The 14250-nt window shown below is 43.3% G+C and overlaps 1 protein-coding gene across 1 annotated transcript in view; it reads right to left on the bottom strand.

Moving 5' to 3' along the window:
• The window catches only part of lsamp (limbic system associated membrane protein), a 1629956-nt gene that overhangs the window by 1234190 nt on the left and 381516 nt on the right, over positions 1–14250 (bottom strand). The window lies entirely within an intron of this gene.

Genomic DNA, 14250 nt, shown 5'->3' on the forward strand with positions numbered 1-14250 from the left:
CAGATCCTGCCCTGATTCTGGCACAGGTTCAATCAAGGTAATCTGGGATAGGCAATAGATCCGAGTGACGCTCACAGTCCAAGATCAAATAAGCAAACAAAGAAGTTTGCTGTTTAAAAGGGTTCCCATAATGGAATTAAAAATGGGTCACTGAAATAGAGTGGGATCAGAGTCTGGCACAGAATTGATCAGAGATTAGATTTCAATGTGAACTGGGAATCAAAGGCAAAGATCAGTTTTAAAACAATATTTTCTTTAATGTTTGGAATTGTTTTGTATATCTTAATTATTGAATGATTGATTGAAAGATGCGGTGTGGAAACAAGCCCTTCGGCCCACCGAGTCCACACTGACCATCGATCACCAGGGGTGATTAACAGAGGCCAATTAACCTAAGGATCTGTACGTCTTTGGGATGTAGGGGGAAACTGGAACACCCAAAGGAAACCCATGTGTTCCCTGGAGAAGATGTAAATTCAACACAGACAGCACCTGAGCTCAGGGTCAAACCCGTGACTCTGGAGTTGTCAGACACAGGGCCGTCTTAACGCATGGGCCTGATGGGCACTTGCCCGGGGGCCCACGAGCATAGGGGCCCCATGCTGATCTGTGTATGTTAAGTGACTTGCAATAAATAAATACTACTTTAAAAATGTAGGTTCAATAAGTGCTTTTTTCGCAACATTTTCGGTCACTAAGTGCTTCTCACAGCGATCTGTTTCGCAACAATTAGCTCCCTAAGTGCTTTGCTTTTCCATCCCTAAGTGCTTCTCACAGCGATCTGTAAGTGCTTTTCGCAACAATGTAGCACCCTAAGTCCATCGCTAAGTGCTTTTCGGTAAGTGCTTTTTGCCGGCACGACAGGGGGGGGGCTGGTAGGGAAAGGGGGTTGGGGGAGAGTAACGGTAGGGGCCCCAGTACACTGCTTTGCCCTGGGGCCCACAATGCTGTAAATACGGCCCTGGTCAGACAGTAGCTTTACCAGCTGCGCCACTGTGCTGTACCCTCATTTGAAAAAATATGGAAACTAATTTTCAGATGGGTTCAATGTTAATAGTTTTTCTTTCAAATCCCAGCTGTGAAAGCCTTTGTCCAATGGGTTTGAAGGTATCATTGGACTCAAGACTGTAGAGAGTCAGTGAGAAAAACCTACCACACTGAATGCACTCTTTTACATGTACAATATGATACAATACGATAGAACTATTTATCCCAGGAGGGAAATTGGTCTGCCAACAGTCATAAAACACAACATGAAACATGAAGTTAAAGTGATGAGTGGAAAGTTCAGGATTGGGGACGTGCAAAGATTGGGGATGGGGAGGGGAGTCAGTCTAACCCAGGACAGAAGGGAGAGGAGTTGTACAGTTTGATAGCCACAGGGGAAAAGGAGTTATATCTGAAGTCCGAGGTGTAGATGGTGAACAGGAAGGGAGAGAGGTCCGTCCTCTGTGGGGCCCCTGTGTTGCTCACCACCATGTCCGAGACACAGTTCTGTAGCCTGACATATTGTGGTCATCCAGTCAGGTAGTTGGTGATCCAGGGCACCAATGCAGCATCCACCCGCATCTTCGTCAGTTTGCTCCCAAGCAGTGCAGGCTGGATGGTGTTAAAAGCACTGGAGAAAAACATGACTCTCACAGTGCTTCCCAATAGACAATAGACAATAGACAATACGTGCAGGGGAGGCCATTCGGCCCTTCGAGCCAGCACCGCCATTCAATGTGATCATGGCTGATCATTCTCAATCAGTACCCCGTTCCTGCCTTCTCCCCATACCCCCTGGCTCCGCTATCCTTAAGAGCTCTATCAAGCTCTCTCTTGAATGCATTCAGAGAATTGGCCTCCACTGCCTTCAAAGGCAGAGAATTCCACAGATTCACAACTCTCTGACTGAAAAAGTTTTTCCTCATCTCAGTTCTAAATGGTCTACCCCTTATTCTTAAACTGTGGCCCCTTGTTCCCGGCTTATCCAGGTGAGCATAGGAATGATGGAGCAGGTGGATGAAGGAGTATTCAACACCCATCTTTGTTTGGTAAGCAAACTGCAGGGTAGGGTTTAACCAGGGGTCGCAGGTATGTGAGCACCAGTCCCTCCAGGGACTTCATGATGTGTGAAGTCAGCGCCAGCAGTCTGTAGTCAATGGAGGAGCTGGGGCACGTCCTCTTTGGTACGGGAACCAGGCAGGATATCTTCCACACAACACAAACCCTCTCCAGGCTCAGGTTCAGGTTGAAGATATGCTGGAGTACTGTGCACAACTGTCTGGCACACACCCTGAGTACCCTAGGGCTGACACCATCCGGACCCATGGCTTTGCCTGGGAAAGTGCTTAGCTCTTTCCTCACCTGCTAGAACAAGGAACTGCAGATGCTGGTTTATAAACCTTTTCATGTTGGGCAAAATCATGGGAGTACTTATCCATCTGAAATAATTATTCTGTTACCAATGAAGCACATGTGCATTCTTTGAGATAAATACAGCATTTTGCACCTTTAAACCACCTGTCATTTTAGTTTGAAATGACCAGAATGAAGAAGGGTCTCGACCCGGATCGTCATCCATTCCTTCTCTCTAGAGATGCTGCCTGTCCCGCTGAGTTACTCCATCATTTTGTGTCTACCTTCAAGTCATTTTAGTTAATTATCTGACCATTGCAATTGTACAATAACACATCAAAGATAATTAAAATGTTCAATCAAACAACGTTCATTTGGATGACTCGTACTACTTTTGGTTTTATGTACATGAACATCATCAAGGAAAATATGCACCAATCAATTTGCCAACATAGATGAACACTAAAACCTGCCCAGCAATGATTTTCACCTCATCTTAACTGATTTAGACTTGTTCTTTCAGATAACAAGTTGCAAATAGCAGCTGATGAAATCATGGAAAGTATTCCAGTGTTAAGGAATCTATATACTAAAACTGTTGTTTGTTTGTTTATTCTTGAACAACACCCAAAACTGTACACGATGGCGTGACAATTTTAGGCCCACCTTACTCACTGTCGTCCCTTTGGTGCTAATGGAAGAAGTTTCATTGAAGTCGGTGTTATATTTTTTAAGTTATTCACATTTTAAAGTTTAAATCTATCACCTAGGGAGGGAGGGGGGGGGAGGGAGGGAGGGAGGGAGGGGGGGGGGGGAGGGAGGGAGGGGGAGGAGGGAAGATAAGGGGGGAAAGGGGAGGGGGTAAGGAGGAAAGGATGCTGCATCAATGCAGGAGAGGTTTGGGCCCAACAGGTCCACTTGGTCTAGTAGGTCTTAAATTTCACATGCAAGTGTCAATCAAAACTCCGACTGTGTATATTAGTTTCTTACAGAGAAAATGCTGTAAAAATAAACACATTTATTCTTGCGGTGTTTACCATTTTTGATGCAAACAGGTCACTGCTTCAATGTAGCTATTTAGAGCATGCAAAAGTTATGGATAACACTGCTGCAGTTCTGCCCAGAGACAGTCTTAACAATCGACGCAGTGGCACAGCGGTAGAGTTGCTGCCTCACAGCACAGAGACCCGGGTTCGATCCTGACGACGGGTGTTGTCTGTATGGAATTTGCACGGAATTTTTACGTTCCCCTGTGACTGCGTGGGTTTTCTCCGGGTGCTCTGGTTTCCTCCTACATTTCAAAGACCGCAGGCTTGTATGTCAATTGACTTCTGTAAATTGTCTCTAGTGTGTAGGATAGAACTAGTGTACAGGTGATCGCTGGTCAGCACCGAAGCAGTGGGCGAAAGGGCCTGTTTTCAAACTGTATCTCTAAAACTAAGAAACTAAACTGTTAATGTAGGCCACATATATTGTGGCACCTGTTCGGTACTAACGCTTAACTAACTTGGAAAAATATGGTATAACCAAAATAATTTTTGGAATTTCCACCAACAGAGGGTGCTATGGCATAGAGTAAATTCATCTGAATATGGCATGTTAAGTTATTATTTTTATGATTGTTGCCTTGAATGTGAGCAAAGGTTGATGAAGGAATTACTCTATCCTATCTTGACCTTCATTTTAACTACTAAAAATGTTGCCCATCATTGTACCCTTCTTCCTCAAATCATTTGATTAGACTTCAGTGGAAACATCAAAAAATCAATAATTTTATTCTTTCAGATCGTGTTTTCTCTTCTCTCCATGTAGGGTTTTTTTAAAGCATTTTTCTTCTCTCCTGCATTTATTGATGAGTTGCTTTAGTTATAAAGTTAAATAGTTGTTCCACAGACCTTTTCCAAAAATAACTAGTTTTTGCAGCCACACTTAGTCTCGACTTGCAGCTTGCACATCAGATGTTTTTTGAAAACAATGATTTGCTGGACACTGAGCAATTTTATCCTCCAAGCCAAAAGTCAGCACCAAGCAGTGTTTTGCAATTCAGTCGAGTCAAATATCTTATTTCCGATGGTTGAAATAGTCGTACGTAAACACAGCAGCATAGGAAGATGCTTCTTTCCCGTTTATGTTTCGTTTGGCCACACCTTTTTTGCTCCAGAAGTCACTGATCACACACAAGGCACATTATTTTAGCAAAGTTCATTTGGTTTGAATGCATCTATGATATTAGACAATGGACAATAGGTGCAGGAGTAGGCCATTCAGCCCTTCGATCCAGCACCGCCATTTAATGTGATCATGGCTGATCATTCTCAATCAGTACCCCGTTCCTGCCTTCTCCCCATACCCCCTGACTCCACTATCTTTAAGAGCTCTATCTAGCTCTCTCTTGAAAGCATCCAGAGAATTGGCCTCCACTGCCTTCTGAGGCAGAGAATTCCACAGATTTACAACTCTCTGACTGAAAAAGTTTTTCCTCATCTGCTCTTGAGCTCTACCGTTATATATTGTATGTTCTATGTGACATGCATATCTTGTTCATGCATTACTCAATGCATCATTCACTACGCATGTTAAACTTGGCATTTGTGTTGAAGCTTCAGCAGAAAACATAACTGCAACCACCTCGAGTTATGTTAGTGGATGGGGCAATAATATGTATCTTCTATGTATCTTCTATTTGAATTAGTCACTGCAAAAGATTAGTCACAAAACAAAAGCTGTGCTTTTGTAATTTCAGTTCATCACCTGCAATTGTGAACATTGGCAAAGGGCCCTTACAACTTGATTTATTCACAAAATGCTGGAGTAACTCAGCAGGTCAGGCAGCATCTCGGGAGAGAACGAATGGGTGACGTTTCGGGTCGAGACCCTTCTACAAAGCCCTTACAACTTGCTTTGTTTTCATTTAGGTTTCATTAATCCATCAATTTTCTTTCGGTACCAGAAAGGATGAGTAATCACAAACATTAATAATAACTGCAGCAATGCGTTGTTCGTTTCAGTATACGACTGGAAGGCTTCAACTCTACAATGTATATCGATTCCATAGCCAAGTGTGCCAATATGTATAACAGTAAGGACACCTGGCCCCAATTGTGTGTTTGTCTATCTACTGCTGAAACCACAATCCTTGACTGTGTTGCTTCAGAATGAGTATTTTCATGATTTTTGGTCTATCCTCCCCTCCTAAAACTTGTATAAACTTGTTCATTCAAATCTCTGCCTCTCATGCACTATCCGCACCTTTTATTCCATTATTCTTGACCAATGATCAGGGCACCCAGCCAGCAACAGCCCAACTTAAAAATCTCCATTCTGGTCTTCAAACATCTTCAGGATCAGGAGTGAGGCCACGGTGGCGCAGCAGTAGAGTTACTGCCTTACAGCGCTTGCAGCACCAGAGACCCGGGTTGGATCCTGTGTGTACGTAGGATAGTGTTAATGTGTGGGGATTGTTGGTCGGTGCGGACTTAGTGGGCCGAAGGGCCTGTTTCCTAACTGTATCTCTAAACTAAAACTGTACTAAACCTCATCATTCCCCAAATCTGTACCTTCATCCTGCTGTCCATTTTTATGACTGTTGTGAACTTAATTTCCATCCTCTTGCACATCCCTATTATTGTTTTGTCTTCCCGCTGTCTTCATCTATCATGGTCCCAATCTCTGGAATTCCATCTCCAAACCTCCATGGCTTTGCTTCTTTTTCGCCGAGAGAACAATGTCGGCGCTCTATACATGGCAACTCTTTACATACTTTGGGTATGGTATGCAAAACAAAGAATTTCACTGTGACATGTCATATGTGATAATACAGTATCAATCAATCAATCAATCAATCAAGGGAGTCTGCAGAAGGTCCTGACCCAAAACACCCCTCGTCCTTTTTCTCCAGAGACGCTGTCTGACCCGCTGAATTACTCCAGCACTTTGTGTCCATCCCACTAACTAAGACTTGAGGACATTTGTTGCATTAAGGATGTGAAGGTGATGCAAATTTTGCTGCATGTAATTTTCTAGAAAACATCAGATAAACAATTACATACAAACAATCAATGGCAACAGATGCCAAACATTGGTGTTCCTGCTCTACAAAGGCCTCTTCCCACACATTCACTCTTCTGATTGTGCAATGATATCTCTGTTGATACTTTATTTTCAAATTAGTTTCAAACCATCCCCGATGTCAGTGCTGCCTACTCTAGTTGTTCCATTCATAAGTGTGTTTCACATGCATCCAACTCTCTAAATTCCTCTTGAATGTTTTAGTAATCTATCCTAGGTATCACAAAATGCTGGAATAACTCAGCAGGTCAGGCAGCATCTAGGAGAGAGGGAATGGGTGACGTTTTGGGTCGAGACCCTTCTTCAGACTGATGTCAGGGGGGCGGGACAAAGAAAGGATAGAGGTGGAAACAGGAAGACAGTGGGAGAACTTGGAAGGGGGAGGGGAAGAGAGGGATAAAGGAACTATCTAAAGTTGGAGAAGTCAATGTTCATACCTGTGGGCTGCAAGCTGCCCAAGCGAAATATGAGGTGCTGTTCCTCCAATTTCCAGTGGGCCTCACTATGGCACTGGAGGAGGCCCATGACAGAAAGGTCAGACTGGGAGTGGGAGGGGGAGTTGAAGTGCTCAGCCACCGGGAGATCAGGTTGGTTAAGGCGGACTGAGTAATCTATCCTATATTTATCCAATATTTATGGGCTTTTTCATCTGGACTCGTCAACATATATCGACCATCATTATCATTGTCAACTTCAATAAACCTTGTCATCCAACCAATGGGTTAATCTTTGTTTGCTTAAAGCACTTTAGGCCACCATCAAAGATGAGTCTCACCCCAGTCACCCTCTTCTCCCCTCTTCCATCAGGCAAGAAGTGCAGAAGTGTGAAAACACACACCTGCAGATTTAGGGACAGTTTCCACCCAACTGTCATCAGGCAACTGAACCATCCTATCAACAACTAATGAGCAGTCCTGACCAACATCTACATAATTGGAGACCCTTGGACTATCTGTAATCGGAATTCACTGGACATTATCTCACACTAAATGTTATTCCCTTTATCCTGTAACTGTATACTCCGGACGGCTCGATTGTAATCATGTATGATCTTTCCGCTAACTTGATAGCATGCAACAAAAAGCTTTTCAATGCACCTCAGTACACGTGACAAAAACTAAACTAAATACTACATTTCTTTGCTCAGTAGCATCTCGTTAATAAAATTGCAAGTAACACTGCCTACTTTTGCAATATAAATTTTATAAAGCATATTTGATAAATATGGCGTGTGCATAAATGTGTAAACATGCGTGTGAGGGAAGTGGATTTCTGGTAATACACCTTTTGTTGGCTTTGCTTTATCTAAACAGTGAATAAGCCATTGCGCAGAGGGAGAAAGGAGTGTGTACATGGCTCAGGCTACAGGATCACCAATATACCATAATCACAGCAAACAGAAAATGAGAGGTCAATCCTTCTTTCCTACAAGATTGCAGCCTTCCCAAATCCCCTTGCTCAATAATATCTCATAACCACCTAAACGTCTGACAGAAGTCCACAATCTATTCAAACATTTGTTTATTATAGAGGGCAGGAGAAAGTTGTAATAGCATTTTACACCAGACCCATGTTCTCCAAATATTCGTTACGTTCTTATTAATGAATTTTAGTTGTCGATCAGACGGTTCTACCTTCATTGCTCTCGTACTCCTTTAACCTTTTAACTTGGTTATTGTCCAACAGTAGCATTCTTCAAAGTCCAAAGATAACCCAATGATGTCTACGACTCAAGTGTCTTTGGCAGTTTGTTTTTGGCTTAAGATTCCAGCATCTACAGATTTTTTTGGCTCGATAAACTGAATCTCTGAGATTTTTCTGTCAACAACAAAGTGCAGGTAAGCATATCTAGTACACTTCGAGCTGCATTTATCAACAATTTGTTTCACAGCAGGTTGGTAGGTTCATTGGCATCTGCAAATTGTACCTAGTGTGCAGAAAGAGTCTTTTACTGTCAGATGTCCTAGATAGAACGATGACATTCTCACTTGCAGCAGTATAATACAACAGAATATGTAAACATAGTACACTGTAAACAATATAATAAATGAGAAAAAAGTTCAGTGTGTGTATATATACACACTCACACACACTTATATATATATACCGATCAGCCAAAACATTATGACCACCTGCCTAATATGCTGTTGGTCCTCCGTGTGCCGCCAAAACAGCGCTGACCTGCTGAGGCATGGACTCTACAAGCCCCCTGAAGGTGTCCTGTGGTATCTGGCACCAAAACATTAGCAGCAGATTCTTCAAGTCCTGTAAGTTGCGAGGTGGAGCCGCCGTGGATCGGACTTGTCGATCCAGCACATCCCACAGATGCTCAATCGGATTGAGATCTGGAGAATTTGGAGGCCAGGGCAACACCATGAACACTTCATCATGTTCCTCAAACCATTCCCGAACAATGTGTGCAGTGTGTGGCAAGGCGCATTATCCTGCTGAAAGAGGCCACTGCCATCAGGGAATATCATTGCCATGAAGGGGTGTACCTGGTCTGCAACGATGTTTAGGTAGGTGACACGTGTCAAGTTGGCGTCCACATGAATGGCCGGACCCAGGGTTTCCCAGCAGAACATTGCCCAGAGCATCACACTCCCTCCACCGGCTTATCATCTTCCCTCAGTCGGTTCGGACCAGACAGGATAGCCTTCGTTGCCCTCACTCATCGATGAGCCTTGGGCGCCCATCACCTTGTCGCCGGTTTGTGGTTTGTCCCTCCTCGGAACACTGTCGGTAGGTACTCACCACTGCTGACAGGGAGCTCCCCACAACCCTTACCATTTCAGAGATGCTCTCACCCAGTCGTCTGGCCATAACAATTTGGCCCTTGTCAAAGTCGCTCAGGTCTTTACTCCTGCCCATTTCTCCTGCATCCAACACACCAACTTCAAGAACTGACTGTTCACTTGCTGCCTAATATATCCCACCCCTTGACAGGTGCCATTGTAACAAGATAACCAATGTTATTCTCTTCACCTGTCATAATGTTTTGGCTGATTTTTGTATATACACCTGAACCTGGACGTTACAGTTTTCAGGCTCCTGTACCTTCTTTCCGATGGCAGGGGTGAAATGAATATGTGTTTGGGATGATGCTGGCTGCCTTTTTGAGGCAGCGACTCCGATAAATCCCTTCGATGGTGGAGGGGTCAGAACCCGTGATGGACTGCCGTGATGCAACCAATCAATATGCTCTCTGTACACCTATATAGAACTAATGTATGGTTCATCGCTGAAGGGCCTGTCTCCACATTGTATCTCTAAGACTACAACTAAAACTAATTTTAGGGTGGAACAGTCGCATAGCAGTAGAGTTACTGCCAAACAGAACCAGAGTGCTGTCTCTCCGGAGTTTGTACATTCTCCACGTGAAGGCTTGGATGTTCCCCGGTTTTCCCCGAAGAGTGATTTTGAAAAAATCATTTGAGGTGTAACACAGGCAATACTATTTTGTCTACATATCAACTATCTTTACCCATTAAACAGTCACTGGATTCCACAAAAGTATCTCACTGGAGATTTGAGAGAAGCCATGGAGTTGCTCCATGTTTTCGTCATTGTTTGCTTCGAATTGAAGGCAAAACATTTGAACAGTCTTAATTGTTTTAATTAATGGTGAGATCCTCAGATCATTAATATTACAAGCAAATGTAATTTGAGAGTTTCAGTCACATTATGTTTTTTATTAGCAATTCTGCTAAGACATGTTAGAAGTCACACTTGTTATCTGATGGTTAAATATGAAAAATAATGGTTAGTTGGGAGCTACTATGAACTGAGTACTTTATCTTATATTATGTTTCCAAATACACAGGACAAGATGTTAGAAATCCAAAGTGCCAAATGTCAACTTGCTCCCGGTGGTGATGGGAGGCTTATGCACTCACCTATGCTCCTCCAATGTTGAATTAAATTGAATAAATTTTATTAGCCAAGTATGTACACATACAAGGAATTTGCCTTGGTGCTTTGCTCGCAAGTAACAACACGATATACAGTAAACAATTAAGAATAAAACATTATGATTTAAACATGTGAAGAATTGAATAAAATACCAGAGCAAAAGGAGGCTACAGACTTTTGGTTGTTGAGTAGAGCTACTGCTCGTGGAAAAAAAACTGTTTTTATGTCTGGCTGTGGCGGCTTTGACAGTCTGGAGTCGCCTTGCAGAGGGAAGTGCTTCAAAGAGTTTGTGGCCAGGGTGAGAGGGGTCAGAGATGATCTTACCCGCTCGCTTCCTGGCCCTTGCAGTGTACAATTTGTCGATGGGGGGAAGGTTGCAGCCAACTACCTTCTTGGCTGATCGAACATTGCTCTGCAGCCTCCAGATGCAGCCAACCCAGACTGTGATGGAGAAGGTGAGGACAGACTCTATAATGGCAGTATAAAACTGAACCATCATTGCCTGTGGCAGATTGTGTTTTCTCAGCTGCCGCAGGAAGTACATCCTCTGTTGGGCCTTTTTGACTGTGGAGTCGATGGTGGCCTTCCATTTAAGGTCCCGGGAGATGATGGTTCCAAGGACTCCACAGATGTGACTGTGGTGTTGTTGATGGTGAGTGGGGGGAGGGGAGGGGGAGCTATCCTAAAGAGCTATGGAAGCACATTGCTCAAGCTATTTATAAAAATGTCATGCGAACTGAGATGAGATTATAAATTTGAACTCACTGCAGGTAGTCAACTTCTTATATTGCAAATAGCTAAGTCCGTGGAGAGGTTTCCGCAAAATTTATTTGGAGATAATAGCCATCTCAATATGGGTGCTGTACCATCATGCTTTTGTAATACAGGCAACATAATATCTACAATGACACAGTGACATTTACTGAGCGGCAATACATGCCACAGTACTTCACTTTTATGAGGAATACAATATAAACAAAGGATCTACTGATCTGGGTAAACTACTGTATGATTCATGCAGACCAAATGCTTTACAAGATGTACTTCATCATAAGCTTCCTTAACATTCGACCAATCGTAAACTTTCAGAAGTACAGCTCAATACAAAATAGATGTGCTTTAAGTAGATGAGAAAAGATGATGCCTGATGTAATATGCTGTAAGCATATTTATTGGATTGGCAAAGAATGCTTACTTCGCACAAAGGTGCCATTTAACTCACCTTTATCAAATATCACATGTCTGATTTGAGCTTTATTGAGAATTCTATATATTGTATGAACTTAATGTTGTGTGCAAATGAACTAATCAGCATAATTAATTCTAACAATCATTATGCACATGAACAGCTTAGTTTTTGCAAGGTTAAAATTTTTTACAAGATTTGAAGCATTGAAATACGAGGAATTAAATTTTCTACTTGATGAGCTACGCATTCGTGTCAATTGTACACTTGGCAACAATGGAAAAAAGAATACCGATCGCCGTATTATATTTCCCGAGGAAATTGAATTTAGATGTCTTTGTTTCCTTCACGAAAGGGATTGTGCTGAATCTATGAACGGGGATGCAATGAATGCCTTAATGTTGTGGTTTTTGAGCAGCAAACCTGGTTAGGAACAACCCAAGAATATTTAGCTACAGTATCAGCACTTCAGTATTGGATAATATGTACAGCTGCAGCACTTCTAATCCCATAAAGGAACTAATCAAATTGAGCAAGTGTTCTTCTTCAGTGATGAACACTTAGAATTGAGCGATAATCTGTCTTTCAAACTTCATAGTTTAGTGGTGGGGGGGGGGGGGGGGGGGGGTAGGGGGGGGGGAGGGGGAGAACAAACATTCCCGAGGACCTGTTGCTGAAAATATCTGTGTTGAAAATAATGAATGAGAGCAGGAAAGTTAATTTCAAAGAAGAAGCAAATCCATTGAGACTTCTCGTGTCACTGTTCATGCCACCTGCACAGCAGAATTTTTTATTGCAGCCGCAAGTTATTTTTTCTCATGCCAGAGAAAATTGCTCATATTGGGAAAAGGAAACGTGGAACCTACCTGATAATTGCATCTCTTTCTGCTCTCACTACTAAACTTTAAATATCCAAGGACTGAAGAAATACAAGAATAAGGCCAAATGGGCACTTGAGCTTACTCTACCATTCATTAAGGTCATGGTTGATCTGATCATGGCTTCAGCTCCACTTTCCTGCCTATTCCCTGGAACTCTGTAATTATGTATCTTCCTCTTGAATATATTGAGTCTCTTCCGCTCCTTGGGATAGAAAATTAAAAAAATTCAAAACCCACAGAGAGAAGAAATTCTTCCATATGGACAACCTCTTATTCTGAAGCTATGTCCTCTAGTTCCAGAGTCCTGCCCAATTCCTCCAACCCTCTTTGGGAAACATCCATCTTACCAAACCCTTTCAGACCGCTATCTGTTTCAGTAAAGTCAAATCTCATTCCTTTAAATTCCAATGACCGTAAGGTCGACCTGGAGGAACAAGGAACTGCAGATGCTGGAATCAGGAGGAAAACACAAAGTGCTGGAGGAGCTCAGCGGGTCAGGAAGCATCTGTGAAGGGAAATGGTTAACGTTTTGGGTTAAACGGGGACCCCTTCTTCAGAAAGACTGTCGGGGAGAGAAAGCTGGAAAAGAGACGTGGGGGTGGGACAAAGCAGGGCAAGTGAGAGGTGGATATAGGTGAGGGAAGGGGAGTTGGGGGTGATTGCCAGATGGGTGGAGTGAGTGGCAAAGGCTAGAGACGAAAAGAAGACAAAAGGGTGTCAGATAAGGAGAAAAGAGGAGGAGTGAAAAGTAAAGCTGGAGGAAGACCGGCGGGAGGGGAAAGAGGGAGGACGAAAAGGAAATGTGGGACTCGGGGTGGGGTGATAAGTGGGGTGATGAGTGTACAAAGCAAGGGAACGGAGTGCGTACATGGTGGGGTGAATGGCTCGGGAAAGAGAGGGAGGTTGGGGAGAAATTGGAAAATTCATCGTTAGTACCATTAAGTGGGCTTCAAAAACAGAACATAAGGTGCTGTTCCACCAGTTTACACATGGCCTCACTTTGGCAATGAATGAGACCCAAGACAGAAAAGTTGGAATCTTCCCATTCCATACTGACCTTTCTGTCTGAGGCCCCTCCATTGCCAGAGTGATGCCACATGCAAACTGGAGGAACAGCACCTCACCTTCTACTTGGGTGGCATGAACACTGAATTCTTCAATTTGACTTAACATTGAATTTGACTTAACCCCTCCATCCTGGTGCACGCAGGTCCTAGTGCATCAGTCACTGAAAGGAAGCATGCAGGCACAGCATACAGTGAAGAAAGCCAATGGAATGTTGGCCTTCATAACAAGTAGAGTTGAGTATAGGAGCAAAGAGGTCCTTCTACAGTTGTACCGGGCCCTGGTGAGACCGCACCTGGAGTACTGTGTGCAGTTTTGGTCTCCAAATTTGAGGAAGGATATTCTTGCTATTGAGAGCGTGCAGCGTAGGTTCACTAGGTTAATTCCCGGAATGGCAGGACTGTCGTATGATGAAAGGCTGGAGCAATTAGGCTTGTATACACTGGAATTTAGAAGGATGAGGGGGGATCTTATTGAAACATATAAGATAATTAGGGGATTGGACACATTAGAGGCAGGAAACATGTTCCCAATGTTGGGGGAGTCCAGAACAAGGGGCCACAGTTTAAGAATAAGGGGTAGGCCATTTAGAACGGAGATGAGGAAGAACTTTTTCAGTCAGAGAGTGGTGAAGGTGTGGAATTCTCTGCCTCAGAAGGCAGTGGAGGCCAGTTCATTGGATGCTTTCAAGAGAGAGCTGGATAGAGCTCTTAAGGATAGCGGAGTGAGGGGGTATGGGGAGAAGGCAGGAACGGGGTACTGATTGAGAGTGATCAGCCATGATCGCATTGAATGGCG

This window comes from Rhinoraja longicauda, chromosome 12 (genome assembly GCF_053455715.1).
Source record: "Rhinoraja longicauda isolate Sanriku21f chromosome 12, sRhiLon1.1, whole genome shotgun sequence".
Lineage (NCBI taxonomy): Eukaryota > Metazoa > Chordata > Chondrichthyes > Rajiformes > Arhynchobatidae > Rhinoraja > Rhinoraja longicauda.